Here is a 15,305-nt window from a genome sequence, read left to right as displayed (position 1 = left end):
AGTTCCTGTTGAATACCCAGAAATCTGGGCATCCCAACAGACATCTGATTCATGAGCCAATACCGCCCAGTGGCTTAAGGAGTCATCTCATTATGAGGAAATACGGTACCTGAAAACTCAGCCGTATGAAGCAAAAAACACAAGCAGGTCCTCAGTGAACTCCATAAACAGGCGTCGGACCTTTATGCCAGGAATTGCCCGGTGAATCCAGTACTCATGAACAGTACCCAAAACTTGCGGAAGAGGAACGCACACTCCCCAGGGAAACGCGAGTCACTATAGCTCAACTTCGATCTGGATACTGTAACAGGTTAAACTCTTACCTATCCAGAATCAACCCCGACATACAAAATGTATGCCCGGCTTGCAATGTGTCCCCACATGGCACCAACCATCTCTTCAATTGTAATGTGGAACCAACGCCTCTAACAAACATCTCCCTATCGTCCGCCCCTGTTGAAACAGCCAGCTTCCTTGGACTCCCGTTAGAGGATATTGATGAAAATTTGTGATCGGTCGCACCTATTGGATGGGACGAAGCACTGCTACAACAACGGGCAATTCCTGGCATAAGGTCCGATGCCTGTTTGTGGATATTACTGAGGACTTGATATGGTTTTTTGCTTCATACGGCTGTTGTTGTTGTTGTTGTAGCGATAAGGACACTCCGCGCAGCCCTTGGGGAGTTTTATCGATGTTGAAGGTCCTTTGCCGACTGCAGATCCGGTACTTTCCTGTAACAAACACCATAAAGGTACTAGCCCGACCATCTAGGGAACGATTTGGTATGACCACATGCAACCTCCTAGGCCATACCGCCCCTACATCCATCAGGAGTTCGGGGTCGCCAGAGCCTCGGCTGTTAATGAAACAATATTCGGCACAGGTAGGTGAGGTGTTGACAATTGGGTGGGAGAAGGTATATATTGCGTTGGCAACCCCTTGAATCAATTTGGTATTTTAGTCGCCTCTGACGACAGGCATACCTTCCGCGGGTATATTCTAAGCCCCCTAACGGCTGTGTTCTCAGGTGCTGTATTTCCTTATAATGCTGTATCTCCTTATAATGCTTACAGAGATGGCCACTTCAGACTCCAGCGGGTTAGGGGGTCAGAATATTCCCGCGGTAGGTATGCCTGCCGTAAGAGGCGACTAAAATACCAGATTCAAGGGGCTGTGTAGCAGAACCCTTCAGGTTGCCAGCGCAATATATAGCTTCTCCAAACCCAATTGTCAACCTCACCTATTCGCGGCGAATCCTGTTTCATTAACAGACGAAGCTCTGGCGACCCCAAGCTTCTCATGGAACTTGGAGGTGGGGAGGGAGGGGATGGCCTGAAGGGTTAATGTGGCCACATAAATCGTTCCCGAGATGGTCGGGCTAGCACCTTAATGGTGCCGTGGTACCGGATCTGTATCCGGCAAAGGACCATTACATCAATAACACTCCCCGAAGCCTTCGGGGAGCAACCTTATCTCTACAACAACAACAACAACATGGCCACTTCAGCCCCTGGGAGGTGTGACCTCATCAACCAGATGTCTGTTGGGATGCCCAGGTTTCTGGGTATTCAACAGAAACTGTTTGTTCAGCATTTCATTTCTCTCCTTAATGAGGAGTACTCTTGCCTTATTGGGTAGGTGGTGTTCTGGGGACATAAGAAGACAAACCGTAGCGGATCTGAGAGCAGTGGTTTGGCAGGCCTGTATTTCCTTCCAGTGAGTAACCTTCAGGCTTGGCGACCATATCGGGGACGCGCATCATGCACTCGGCCGGCCAATTGCTTTGTAAGTGGTAATGAGCGTTTCTTTGTCTTTACCCCAAGTGCTGCCGGCAAGAGATTTGGATATTTTATCACGGTTCTGGATTTTAGGTAAAATTGTGGTTGCAGGTCGTCTCATTTTCCATTTTTTCGAGGATGGCGGAGGTGGACAAAGACAGGTTGAAAATAGGTATTTAAATCCCTCTTTGTAAAGTTTTTGTAGGCATCGGCATGGCTATGCCGTATGGACATACTGCTTTTGATGGTTTAGCATAATCGATGGTATCTTCCACCTCTTTGGTGGTGATGGTAACAGCGTACGCGCCGTTTTAATGCTTATGTGCGCGTTTGTTGGCCCTTCGTCTACCTTTGTCAATCGTGAAATGAATTACGTATTATCGGCAAAAAGCGCTCGTTAATTTTTTTGTTTTCCAGTAAATGCAGCAAAACCACTTCCTTGGATCGGGATTAGGATTAAAATCTTCCCGGAACAGAAGAGTATCTCGCAGACGTGTGCAAAGAATGATTCAGGCCTAAAGAGCTTTGTAACCGGTTCTTGCTGAATGTATTACCTGCTCACGTGGGTGGTACAGAATTGCTGGTCGCCAGTTTATTTAACCTTTCATGAGACTCATTAATTTCGAATATCCTTGCTTCAACTTCATTCAGAAAAATGTTCAAGCGAAGAGATAATTTTGATTTGGGGCATGAACAGTGAGTGCTTGCTTGCATATTTGGTACTCAAGCAGTTCAATGGTTTAGGGCGTCCAACAAATCCCACTAGTCACTTCTATTTTTCCAACTGACGCCAATTAGCAAATTCAAAGCATTTTAATTCTTTTCCTAATTGGTCCTTCTAACGAACCCGCGCTGTATTTGCGCGTAATCGTTAAGCGAAAAGGGAAGGGGCGTCTAGTTAGAGATTGGTAACGCCTGGAAATGTACTAGACAATCCGACAGATAACGGAAGGGTTCAAGACTGAGATAAATTCCTGCAGGACCGGAAATGTCGACGCTTGCATTAACATGCAAAATTGTTTTTATCACTCCGGACCATAGGATTAAGGGCATTGTTTTGAGAAATCCAATCTTGATGCTATTTTGAATACCACAGCGGGTGTTCGGGGTAGTAGTTCTATAAACTCCCATTATCATTCGATAAGTGTGGTTACAACAAAATATGGGGTTACACTGAAATATGGGTTGAATCAGCAAAAACCCCATCATATGTCGGTGCTCGTGGCATTTGACCTGTCAAAAGATTTTGGTACAGTCAACCACGGCACGCTACTCCAAGACATAGAAGGCTTACAACTTCCTGCTTGGCTAAAAAGATGGACCGCTAATTACCTGAGTGGTCGGCAGGCGTCGGTTGAGTTTAGGAATGAAATTTCTAACCCTAGAAAAATTAAACAGGGGGTTCCACAGGGTGGTGTCCTAACCCTGCTTCTGTTTAATTTTTACATATCAAAACTCCCTTCCCCACCAGAAGGAGTCACAATCATTTCCTATGCTAACGGCTGCCCTATTATGGCTACAGGACCTGGCCCTTCAGTTGATGAATTAGATTTTAAAATAAACAGCTCTCTCCCCGATATTTCCGGTTTCTTTACCTCGCGCAACTTGGCATTATCACCGAAAAAAGCCACGGCCACTCTGTTTACGAAGTGGAAGGAACAGATGTCGCAAATATTGGACGTACGCGTCGATGGTGTCACACTACCGACTGTCAGTCACCCAAAGATCTTAGGGGTAACGTTAATAATACTCTAACCTTCAAGGCTCATGCCACCGAGATTGTTTCTAAAGTACAAAGTCGCAACAAAATCCTCAAGTCGCTTTCCGGCAGCACATGGGGAAAAGATAAAGAAACGTTGCTAACCACGTACAAAGCAATTGGCCGACCGCTCATGAGCTACGCGTCACCAGTCTGGTCGCCTGGTCTTAAGAATACACACTGGAAAAGGCTACAGGCCTTCCAAAATGCTGCAATCAGAACTGCTACCGGATATCTCCTTATGACTCCCGAACACCAGCTACATAGTGAGGCCGAAGAGCTCAATATTAAAGAGCACAACGAAATGCTGAACAAGCAGTTCTAGCTTGTCACAAACCAGGACATCCTAGCAAACAACTGCTTGATTTAGCACCGCCTCTACGGGGATTAAAGGAACATCTAAAGCACTATGACGAGAACCGGCATCTGCCAACACTGCCGTTTGATCGAGGCAAGCATAAGCAGGACCTTAGCCAAATACACACAAAATCGGTAAACGCCTTTGTCACGACGCGCCCGGTGAACGCCGTTATTAATATGCAATATCCCACCCTTGCAGAAGAAGAAAGCAGACTAACAAGGGAAACACGAGTCACCCTGGCCCAACTTCGTTCTTGATGCTGTAACAGGTTAAACTCTTACTTGTCCAGAATCAACCCCGACATACGTAATGTATGTCCTGCATTTTCAATTGTAATGTGGAACCTACGCCTCTATCACCCATCTCCCTATGGTCCGCCCCTGTTGAAACAGCCAGTTTCCTTGGACTCCCGTTAGAGAATTTTGATGACAATTTGTGAGTGGTCGTGCCCATTGAATGGGGCGAAACACTGTTAATACAACAACAAAATATGTAAAGCACAAATTAGTACAAACCTTTTTTATTTGACTTCATTATCAAATCCAGTTCTGAGTAGTAATGATTACTTTAGGAATTAAATTGACATCAAGTCCTTAGGGAAAGTAATCAATTCCTTTCCTCCACAGCAAAATTTTTGTTTGTAATTGAAAAAAAAAAACATTTTGCAAATATAAACTCTTCCTCGATTCTTTCGAAAGGAATGGAAAATGTAATTGGAAATTTTAAAATTAAATTAAAAGGAATGCCAAATTAATTAAGAATTTCTCATTCCATTAATTGATTACTTTTCAAATTACCGAGAAATATAATTGTTAATTTTGTGGAATTGCACTTACCGAACTCTGAACAAATATAAGTACATTATATTAATATTTTCATATATAGTTTTTATTAAAAACAAGTACGTAAAACTACAAATATTTCATTAAGTAAACCTACTTACTAACTACACTTTGTCATGGAGTTAAATTTTTTACTTTTAATTCACAAGTATATTTGTATTTAAATATATATTTATTACAGTAGTTTTCTTACATAAAAACATTTTCCATACTTATTTCGTATTTTTTATTACTACATAAAAAATTCTTTATTTTTTTGCGAATTGTGAAAAGGAAATATTTCAAGTTAAACTTACTCAAACATCAAGTGTTCCGGCCTTTGGCTAAAATTTAACTACTTCATCTGTTCGCCATTTTTGTTGGCAAAATCACAAACGAATAGATTGTGCCAGTTATTGCTGGATTTGAAAAACCAGTCCTTCTATTAAAGAATATCATATTAATTATATTAGATTGCTCTCAAATTTACAAATCAGCACTCCATAAACGACGAGTGTTGTGCCATCATAATTAAAAACTTTACATGAGGGATCGACTGCTGAAACACGTCCAAAACTGTCTAGAGATATTAAAAATTCGTCATGGCCTCGGTATCAAGATATTTCCAAAGAAATAGTAGCAAATTTTCATGTAGTTGTTGGTATTTCGGTTGGTAATCGGTCCGGAGCTATTTTTTATGGATAGTTTTTGAAAGAAGCAATTTTTTTGATATCCGCCTTTGGGTTATTGATATCGAACTCAAAACGGGACTTTTGATACCTGTCGACATGTTTGGACTCAACCTTCCTAGCGTTTTTATTTTTAATTTTTCGATGTATAAAACAGCCAGTTAAAGGATTGTAAATTTTTCGCTTTGTAAGTATCTTTATTATTTTTGTAATATATGCTACTATTTTAAGTAGTGAATGAGAATTGTATTATCTATTTATTTTTCAATTACATAGTTTACTCTACCTAAAGAGCAAAAACACTTATATATTTCTATCAATATAGGTATGTACATACAAATACATATGTATATTACTTCTTATCTAATTTTATTAAAATTATTTTTGATTATTTCCTTTAAAGCATAACGCACCATTATTATCTGTAGAAAAATTACTCAATTCAAAAAGCAAGGATAAAAAAAAGGTTTTTATGTGGATATCATGGACACTGGAGCTAGATGTAGCTCGTAAGTTGCGAATGCACCACGTTGAAAAGAAAAACAGTAAAGTCAACCGAATTACGGGTCAATCAACAGATATTTCAGTAAATTTTTATCTGTTGAATCAACTTAACACAAATTTCTCATTCTGAGTTGAGTGTTTAAACAATGAAATCAACAAAAAAAAAAATCATCAAATTTAAGCCGCAGCTCTGTTAAAAAAAAATAGAAATAAACTTGTTTCTAAAGATTTTTATGTTGCTTTTTCCAGGCCTTGGGCCCAGAATTTTCGGGTGGTAGGCGTAGCACGCTACTATCACTCACGGTGACCGCCTAGTTCTGCTGTGTAAAAATAACAAATATTAATGTCACCCTAATAATACCAATGAAAACTATTAAAATATAACAGTGTCTGTTTATAGGACTAAGATTTCTGTAGAACGATAGTCAAAAGAACAAAGTAGTGAGCGCCGTGAATTTAAGTTTCTCTTTAAAATAAGCTGATGCATTTGCATAATACTGACAGTTATTCGCTGTTGAAATTACCAATGAAATCAGTTCTTTAACAGAAAAATCGGTGAGATTGATTCAGAATCTGTAATTTTTACAGTTTTTCTTATGTTGAAGTTACTAAACAAATTGGTTTCTTAAAAAAAACTCGGTTGAATTAGCTGTAATGCAATGAATTTAACTGAAAAACTGTTAATTTAAGAACAACAAACCTGATTTGTAGATTTTACTAGCTTCTGTTCTTTCGATGCACTATGCATTTCAACCGGCTACTACAATTTGCAACAAAAAAATGCGCGATTTATTTCAAATTTCACCTTGGTGCTTATTTTCGTCCCTGCTTTCATTCCAGAGCGAAATCGGTTTAAAAATAACTCCGACGAGGATTTTTTGAAATAACAGCTATTTCGGCAACGCACTTATTTAAATCTAGTTATTGTCAGCAAAGCATTGCGAAGTATGTACATTAGGGTGGCCACAAGAAATCAATTTTAGATTTTCCGCTGGGGCACCCCCATAAAATATGCCAATAGATTAGAAAATGATACATACAAAGTTTCAGGCCAATCCGATAATGTTAACACGTGCTTCATTGAGGCCAAAGTTAGGAAAAACAGCGATTTTTCAGAAAAAAATTTTTGTGTTTCGTCAGTAAAAGTGAAACCATTTATGCCAGGAACTTGACTCGTACACCATTCGATAGGTAATTTTATTTGTATTGATTTTGATCTGAATAATATTTTTATAAATCGGTTATTTTTAGCAGTATTTAGCATTGATCAGTTCAGGTCATAGTGGATATCCCTAATTTTTAATTTCCATGCAAACGTATATGGACATTATAATATTCAATGGTATACGTGTCAAGTTCCTGGCATAAATGGTTTCACTTTTTACTGACGAAACACTAAAATTTTTTCTGAAAAATCGCTGTTTTTCCAAACTTTGACCTCAATGAGGCATGTGTTAACATTATTGGATCGGCCTGAAACTTTGCAATAATCATTTTCTGATATATTGGCAAATTTTAGGAGGGTGTCTCCAAAGATAGAACAAGCATTAAAATTCACCATATACCTTGTAACCACCCTAATGTACATAGATATATACACTAAATATTTAAATTGCAAGGGAGGTGCAAATCTAAGGTTACTTAGCCGCGATATCCACATCGTAAGAAAACGATTAAGAAATTTTTTTATTTTCCTCTTGTAAGCCAAAGTTGAAGTTATTTTATTTGAAAATATGTATTTTCACTTTTTATTATTCAAAATCCGGCTGCTGGTCAAGTTTCGGTCTGCATGCATCAATTGAAACGTGCTCTTGAGCATTTCTTCAAGGGTTCAAGAAATTCTTCCAGGTTTAAATTTATGATTGCGGCACTCGGTATAGTGCAGTAATGTCCGCGGGCGCCAAACTTATAAGGACCAAAAATAGATTCATTGTATTCATGTGCGGTACATTCATCAAGTGTTAAGTGATTAACGATAGATGGAGTAGCCATTTAAGCGCATCTCTTTACCCTGCTTCATTCGCCTCACATCTGCATGTTGTCATATTTAGTTGTAATATTATATAACAGTTTCTATGGAGGGAGCAAATCTAAGGTAGTCAAGGGAATTAAAATAATGAGCCCTCTCTTAATAAACGCTACTCGAGCACTAGTTACAGTTCCCTTCGCTATCAATGATCTTATTAAAGCTCCAACACAAATGCTTAATAAGGAAAGAGCATGGGTTGGAAATGAGTGAATAAATTAGTAAATTCGTAATAGTAGTGGCCCTTAAAGCCACACTAAGGATTGAAAGGAAGGAATGGTGGCATAGCATGGAGTGGAGTGAGAATTATAATCCTGGGAGCAGCCCAGAACTTCATGCAATAATTGCCTTTCTGTTCAAACACAAAGCTGCTATAATTTGATGGCAGAAACATGGCGAAGAACACCTAGACGGGAAAGACCCCATTAGGCCAGAATAGTTATAGAGGGTGACTTGGCTTTAGCTTAGCAACAATGATGTAAAAGTAACTGCTCACGGCCGCTTTGGTTATCTTCGGATCACCCGTCCCGTCGTAGCCTATCATGAGTCCGCGTACAAACAACATAGGTGATAGGTTGGAATATAACTCACATTCTCAACTATAAATATATTCAAGTAACTATAAATTAAGTGATGATTCATACTGCATTTATACTGCAGTCTTGAGATCACACAAAATTGTTTTTTTAGCTACATCCTTCCGCATATTTGCGCATCTATTCTTCATTTCAAGGTCAAGGTATTTTACAATATAATGAAATTAGCCACAAATAGGTAAGTTTATAAATTTATTATACTTTCAACTAATAAATAGATGAAGAATGTAAAATAAAGTTCAGTTTAACTAGCAACCACCAACTTGTGACTTCAGACATTTATCCATAAGTCGTAGAGTAGTGGAGTGAATCGCTTACGAACGTTCGCACTCTGGATGTTGTTGTTGTTGTTGTAGTGATAAGGTTGCTCCCCGAAGGCTTTGGAGAGTGTTATCGATGTGATGGTCATTTGCCCGATACAGATCCGGTACGCTCCGGTAATACAGCGCCATTAAGGTGCTAGCCCGACCATCTCGGGAACGATTTATATGGCCACATTAAACCTTCAGGCTATAGCTCCCTCCCCACCCTCAAGTTCCATGAGTAGCTTGGGGTCGCCAGAGCCTCGTCTGCTAGTGAAACAGGTTTCGCCGCGGATAGGTGAGGTTGACAATTGGGTTTGGAGAAACTATGTATATATTGCACTAGCAACCTGAAGGATTGCGCTACACAGCCCCTTGAATCTGGTATTTTAGTCGCCTCTTACGACAGGCATACCTACCGCGGGTATATTCTGACCCCCTAACCCGTTGGGGGGGGGGGGGGCGCTCGCACTCTTCGGGTCCATCGCTGCATCACATCCTACTGTGGGCCCGCGTACCAGCCAGCAATAACAGAGCATCGGCAGAATTAAGCCGACATAAACACAGCAGAGCTCCGACAGAGGTACGCCGAAGTAATCGGTTAAAAGTTTAAGTTGGATATTTTATTAGCTAGGATTATTGAGATAAATAAAAAAAAATAAATGTAAGGCGCGATAACCTCCGAAGAGATCTAAGGCCGAGCTTCTCTTCCAATTTGCGTCGTGCTCCTCTTGATTTTTCCCTACAAATTGGCCGGACGGGACCTACATGTTTTATTCCGACTCCGAACGGCATCTGCAAGGCAGACGAGTTTTCACTGAGAGCTTTTCATGGCAGAAATACAATCGGAGCGCTTGCCAGACACTGCCGAGGGGCGACCCCGCTTAGAAAAAATTTTTTCTAATTGAAAAATCTTATTTCTAAAATTTTGATGTTGCTTTGCCCGGGAGTTGAATCCAGGGCATACGGTGTGATAGGCGGAGCACGCTACCATCACACCACGGTGGCCGCTAGGATTATTGAGATACCAGCAGATATATACAAATTACCGGCAGCCTCCAAGCAAGCCTTACCATAACTGTAAACAAAATTGATCTTTCCAATCAATTCATGCTGCGAACTTATAATCGCATCTTAAGTAAGCACAAGCTCGCCTCTTTGTTATTGCAGCTGCAAATGGTAAAGAATTTGATCCTGAATCAATGATTCAAGCTATCCAAGAATAGTTTTATGATTGAAAATCAAGGCCAATGTATTTCACAATATGATGGAATTAGAATGCAAGTAAGTGTTATAATCCTATAAATAAGAGTAAATTGCAAATAAAGTTTTAGTTTTTGAGTAACCGTCAACATACTTGCATGAACTCGGCCTCAAGGCCTAAAATAAAAACGTTTTTTTTTAAAAGGTTGAGCCACAGGCTTCAACCTTACTTTACATATAAGTTAACACCCGCAATTGCCCTTATTGCAACGTTTTCACGGCCAATACACGTGCCCTGAGTCAGCAAATTATATTTCTCACAACATACGGCCACGCATGGCAACCTATCGCCCTCATTCAAGGTCATAGTTAGTGACGGCGGATAATACGTATGCTATTTCATTCTCCAGACGCATTGTCAGCATAATTGCATTTCACACGGTTGTGAAATCAAGCCAAGGCATACTGCACCTGTGGGAAGCGGCTGGCATGTTGATTCACACCAACGGGCTGTAAACAGGTTACGCAACAATTGCAGCGCTGTCGTGATCAATGTTATAAAGGGGCGATCACGACATTAAGCGGGCAGTCGAGTTCGGGACGGAAGAGTATTTCAACCTGTTTAGTTTTAACTAGTGTTTGGTTTTAACTGGTGTTTTAGTGTTAACAGTAAAATACAAAATATGCTTAGTCTCTACAAAGTTAAATCTTTTGTTTGTATTTATTCATTGGGCGAGTTGGCCCAACAAAATAATTTTTTTATTCATCAAGGACTATTGTCCTTTAACTGGCGGCCGAACAGGGACCCAGGAAGTGAAAAAAACTGTGTAAAATTTATAAAAAAATAATAAAACTGTGTAAATTTTTTTTTAAAGGAAAGAACTGTGTGTATGATGGTAACTCTGAACACAAATAGCGAATTGTATTAGATTAGGTACTAGATTAAGAAATGTACGATATTGAAGATTAATGCAACTTTGTAAAAGGAGAATACTAAAGAAGAAGAAGAATAAGATGATTGTCTTCCGGTTGTCAAATATATATTGATTGTGGACGAAGAAGTGGTGTTTTATTAACTCGGTTGCATCTCCTTTCAAATAAGGAAATAAATAGGTCTAGTTTTACATCTCAGGTGTGTATGAACCCAGCGAACAAACTATTGTTATTATTTTTGCAATGACCGATGCCAGAGAAGATATAATCAAAATTTTAATGGAAAACAATGTGGAGTTCCCTACTACTGCCATAACAGCATAATGACGCCGCCTAATGATGAATATATTGGGCATAAAAGATGGCAATAATTCAAATATAGGAAATACAAGCAATTTTTTTGATAATTTGTCTGCTCACGGTGTGCCTGAAGCAGCCGAAAGTTTGCCTAAAATGGACTTGAAATCGGTTATCGCAGAAAGTTTCTACATTGTTTGGACATTTAAGATCACTTGCACTTAAAATCCTAGCTGCTCCCTTTCGCGAGTTATGCGCATTTTAACATTTTCGCATAACAACTTGTGCTTTCACGCTAGCGTATAACAGCATATTCTAACTTATATTGAATTATACGTTAAACCTGTGTTCTTGACATTTTCCACTTCGAATTTCTATTTTTTTCAAACAATTAAAAATAAAAAAAAAAAACAAACAAATAATAAAATTAAAAATGTTATGAGTTTATAATGAATGATAACTAAAAATAACTGTTACTCCTTACTTATGCAACTCGTTTCCTTCACCGCTAGGTGGTGCATTATAGAAAACTCGCTACACGTACTAAAAATATGAATCCAGAATGCATATATAATACCGCGAAAATAGCTAAGTGCTTCTAGCATATTGAAAAATTTGAAAAATTTGATAATCAACTAAATCTTTCAAGATTATTTTGTTGTAATTATTCTATTTCAAGATGAGTCACGGTGAGAAATGTTCTCACGACGAAAACAGAAAAAAGATATGCGGCCCTTGCGGCAGAAAAATTATATGCAGTAATGCTAGAGATAAACCAGAAAAATTCCTTATAGGCGAAAAAACTCTAACTCTTATTAAGAAATTTGTATCAGAAAACTATGATTTAAACAATAAAAAGTATCGTTTAAGCATTTGCAGAACGTGCTACTTAACATTTCTCGATGATGAGAAAAAAATTTATAAAAGGCAAATACAAATTATGCCTAAGTATAGTGACATAATAATACAAAAAGAAACACGATCAGTAAAAAATGATTGTAATTGTTTTATATGTTCTATTGCCAGTTCTTTCGGGCATATGAAAGTGAAGAAAGGTAGAGGTTATTGTAGAGTTTCGCAAACTAATAGAGATATTAGTGAAATAAAAAAATTTAATTTGAATAAGTTAAACGTACCACAAGAAAATAAACAATCGGAATGTATTCAGCTTTGCTCTAAATGCTTTCAAAAGATTAGGAAAGGTATAAGTCATGATTGCAACAATCATAAAGAAAATTTGCTAAAATTAGTTGAACAACTTCCTGAAAAAAATCAAGAGCAAGTTGCCAGTGCGATCATAAAAGATAAGTTGATTTAGCTACAGGTGGTAGAAAAAGAAAACTCGCTGTTAATAATAATCTAAAAAAAGAGTTGTCTTTTAGTAATGACAGTTTAGATAGCTTTAGAGTAAAAATCTCAGCATCGCAAAATCAGATGAAGGTAATAACAAATTTTATAAGATGTAATGTAGGCAGAAAGTCGATTCCTAAGGGTTGTAAACAGCATATGTCTCTTCAATCAAAATTTCTAAGCAATTTATATAAAGTAAATTTGTATAAATTTGACTGTGAAGGTACAGCAAACAAGGAGGAACGGCTAGTCGTTTTTGCTAATGCTGAAGAACTGCTTGATTCGGTTATAGACAGTAGGAATTTGGTAGGAAATTGCATTGTAATAGTTATGGCTGATTCATGGCAAGATTTTTTTAAGATTAGCTTAACAATCCTGCCTGAAAATTATTCGCCTAAATTAAATTGTACAAGTCCTCAAAATGACGAGTTTAGCTTAGATAATTCAAACGAATATGCTAATAGATCGCTTTACTCTGAAGGTGACACTGTTGGAAAAAAAAGTAAGTTGACTAGTGTCGATAAATTGATATTATTACGTATAGTTCCACAAATAAAAGAAAGTTATGATAATGTTAAACTTTTAGTCGACTTAACAAAGCTTAATAATATTTCATTCAATTTTGTTGCAGATTTTAAGCTTTTGTTAATAATTAATGGGCAGCAAACGGCAACTTCTATGTATCCCTGTCCATACTGTTTTGTTTCATTAAGAACTTTAAGAGGTACTGAAAGTGATAGTGGCACAACGAGTTTAACGGATGCAACGGATGCTTCAGAAATAAGTAATTGTATGCAATTAAAAACTTATGGAAATCTACGAGCTGATTATGAAAAGTATTGTCTTCCAGGTAAGAACAAAAAATTTAGTATGGAAAGTCACAGTACAGTCAATCCTCCTATTTTTGATGAAGATGACGATGTTTATGTTTTACAAAAGTGTATTATACCTGAGCTTCATATTTTACAGGGTTTTGTAAACCACCTTTTCTGGAAGGGATTAGTTGGTCTTGTGGGTAAAGAGAAAGCTTTATTGTGGCCTAAGAAACTAAATCTGATTTCCAAAAATTACCATGGAGATACATTCGAAGGAAATGCTTGTAGAACGTTACTAAAAGAGGCAGACAAGTTATTAGATCTAGAAATATACGAAAAGGTAGGTATTTACAAACTTATACCCTATTCAAAGAAATGAACAAAATTGTCGATTGCTGTTTTACATCTGGAAAAGTTGGGAGCTTACTTGATACCCATATAAAACATTTAGATTATGCTTTGAAAAGCATCGACAAACTTACCGAAACACTAAAAATTCATAAAATTCTTTCTCACATTAAAGAAAGTTTCCTTTTTATAGATAACAATAATGACTATTGGTCGGAGCAAAGCGGAGAGTCTATACTTCGTGATTTTATGAAATTCTGGAAACGTTATAGTGTAACAAGTATTCAACATAAGTCATATTCAACACAATACTCCACTTATGATTATACATAAAGACATAAAAATAAAAAAAAACATAAAATAAAAAAAAAAAAACACAAAAAAAAAAAAGGAATAAATAAAAAAAAAACATAAAATAAAAGAAAATACAAAAAAATTTAAAAAAGCAAAAAAAAAAAATAAATGGGACCATATAACCACTACGTCCCCGTCGTTGGTCCTGGGTTCGGCTGAAAGTGGTTCGCAAATAAAATATCATGGAAATAACTTTACTAACAAAAAGTTGAGCGAAAAACGCTTACTCAAACAAACGGTATTAATACAGAGATTTTTCAACTAAATTGTTTGAGGGATTGAATAAAATTATACCTTTTGTAGAAATTAGCTACATTTTCAGTGAAAATTACCCGTGGTGAATGTCAATAACACAAATTCAAGGTATAATTCAATATAAGTTAGAAGATGCTCTTATACGGTACACGGAAAAAAATATTTTTCTCAAATCTAGAAAAAAAATTTCTTATTCTCAAATTAGTAAATTATTGGAGAAATAGTCAAAATTGACTTGATTTTCACTGAAATTAGTAAAACACGTTTACTTTAAATAAGAAAATGTTTTTCCTAATAAAAAACAGAAACAAAAACCACGAAGAAAAAATGCTAAAAAAAAGTGTTAAATAAACAGGAAAATATTTTCTTCAATTTACTTAAACTGAGAAAAGATCTTTGCTTATGCTGGAAAAAAAATAAGAAAATAATTGTCTGATTGGCAAAAAACAATAAAATATATGGAGGAAGAACCGTTGGACAATTTGAGAATTATCAAGAAAATATTTTCTTCAAATTTCTTAGTTTATATTCGGGAATAATCGCCAGGAACAATAACAAATTGCAACAGAAGCTTGAAAATAATTAAGAAAATATTTTCTTTAATTAAGTCAAATATTTCTTGCTGCATTAGCAGCGCCTATTATGTTTCCTCGTCTCTCATTGGATATTCAAGCCGATGGAACTAGTCATAGTAACGGGATTTTTCAAGAACTAAATAATATTGCCACCAAATATTAATACAATTACCTTAATTTTTTTGGAATTCCCAACTAAGATTGATGCCGTGCGTGCGATGAGCGAGGATTTGTATTTCCATCGTAACTCCTATCATAAATTGTAACAGCCTGTGCTGATTGAATTTTTAGCATTAAGTTTTAGTTGCCCTGTAACTATGAAGCATTAGGGTCAAC

This window comes from Eurosta solidaginis, chromosome 4 (genome assembly GCF_040869045.1).
Source record: "Eurosta solidaginis isolate ZX-2024a chromosome 4, ASM4086904v1, whole genome shotgun sequence".
Classification (NCBI taxonomy): Eukaryota; Metazoa; Arthropoda; class Insecta; order Diptera; family Tephritidae; genus Eurosta; species Eurosta solidaginis.
This window is presented reverse-complemented; position numbering follows the sequence as displayed.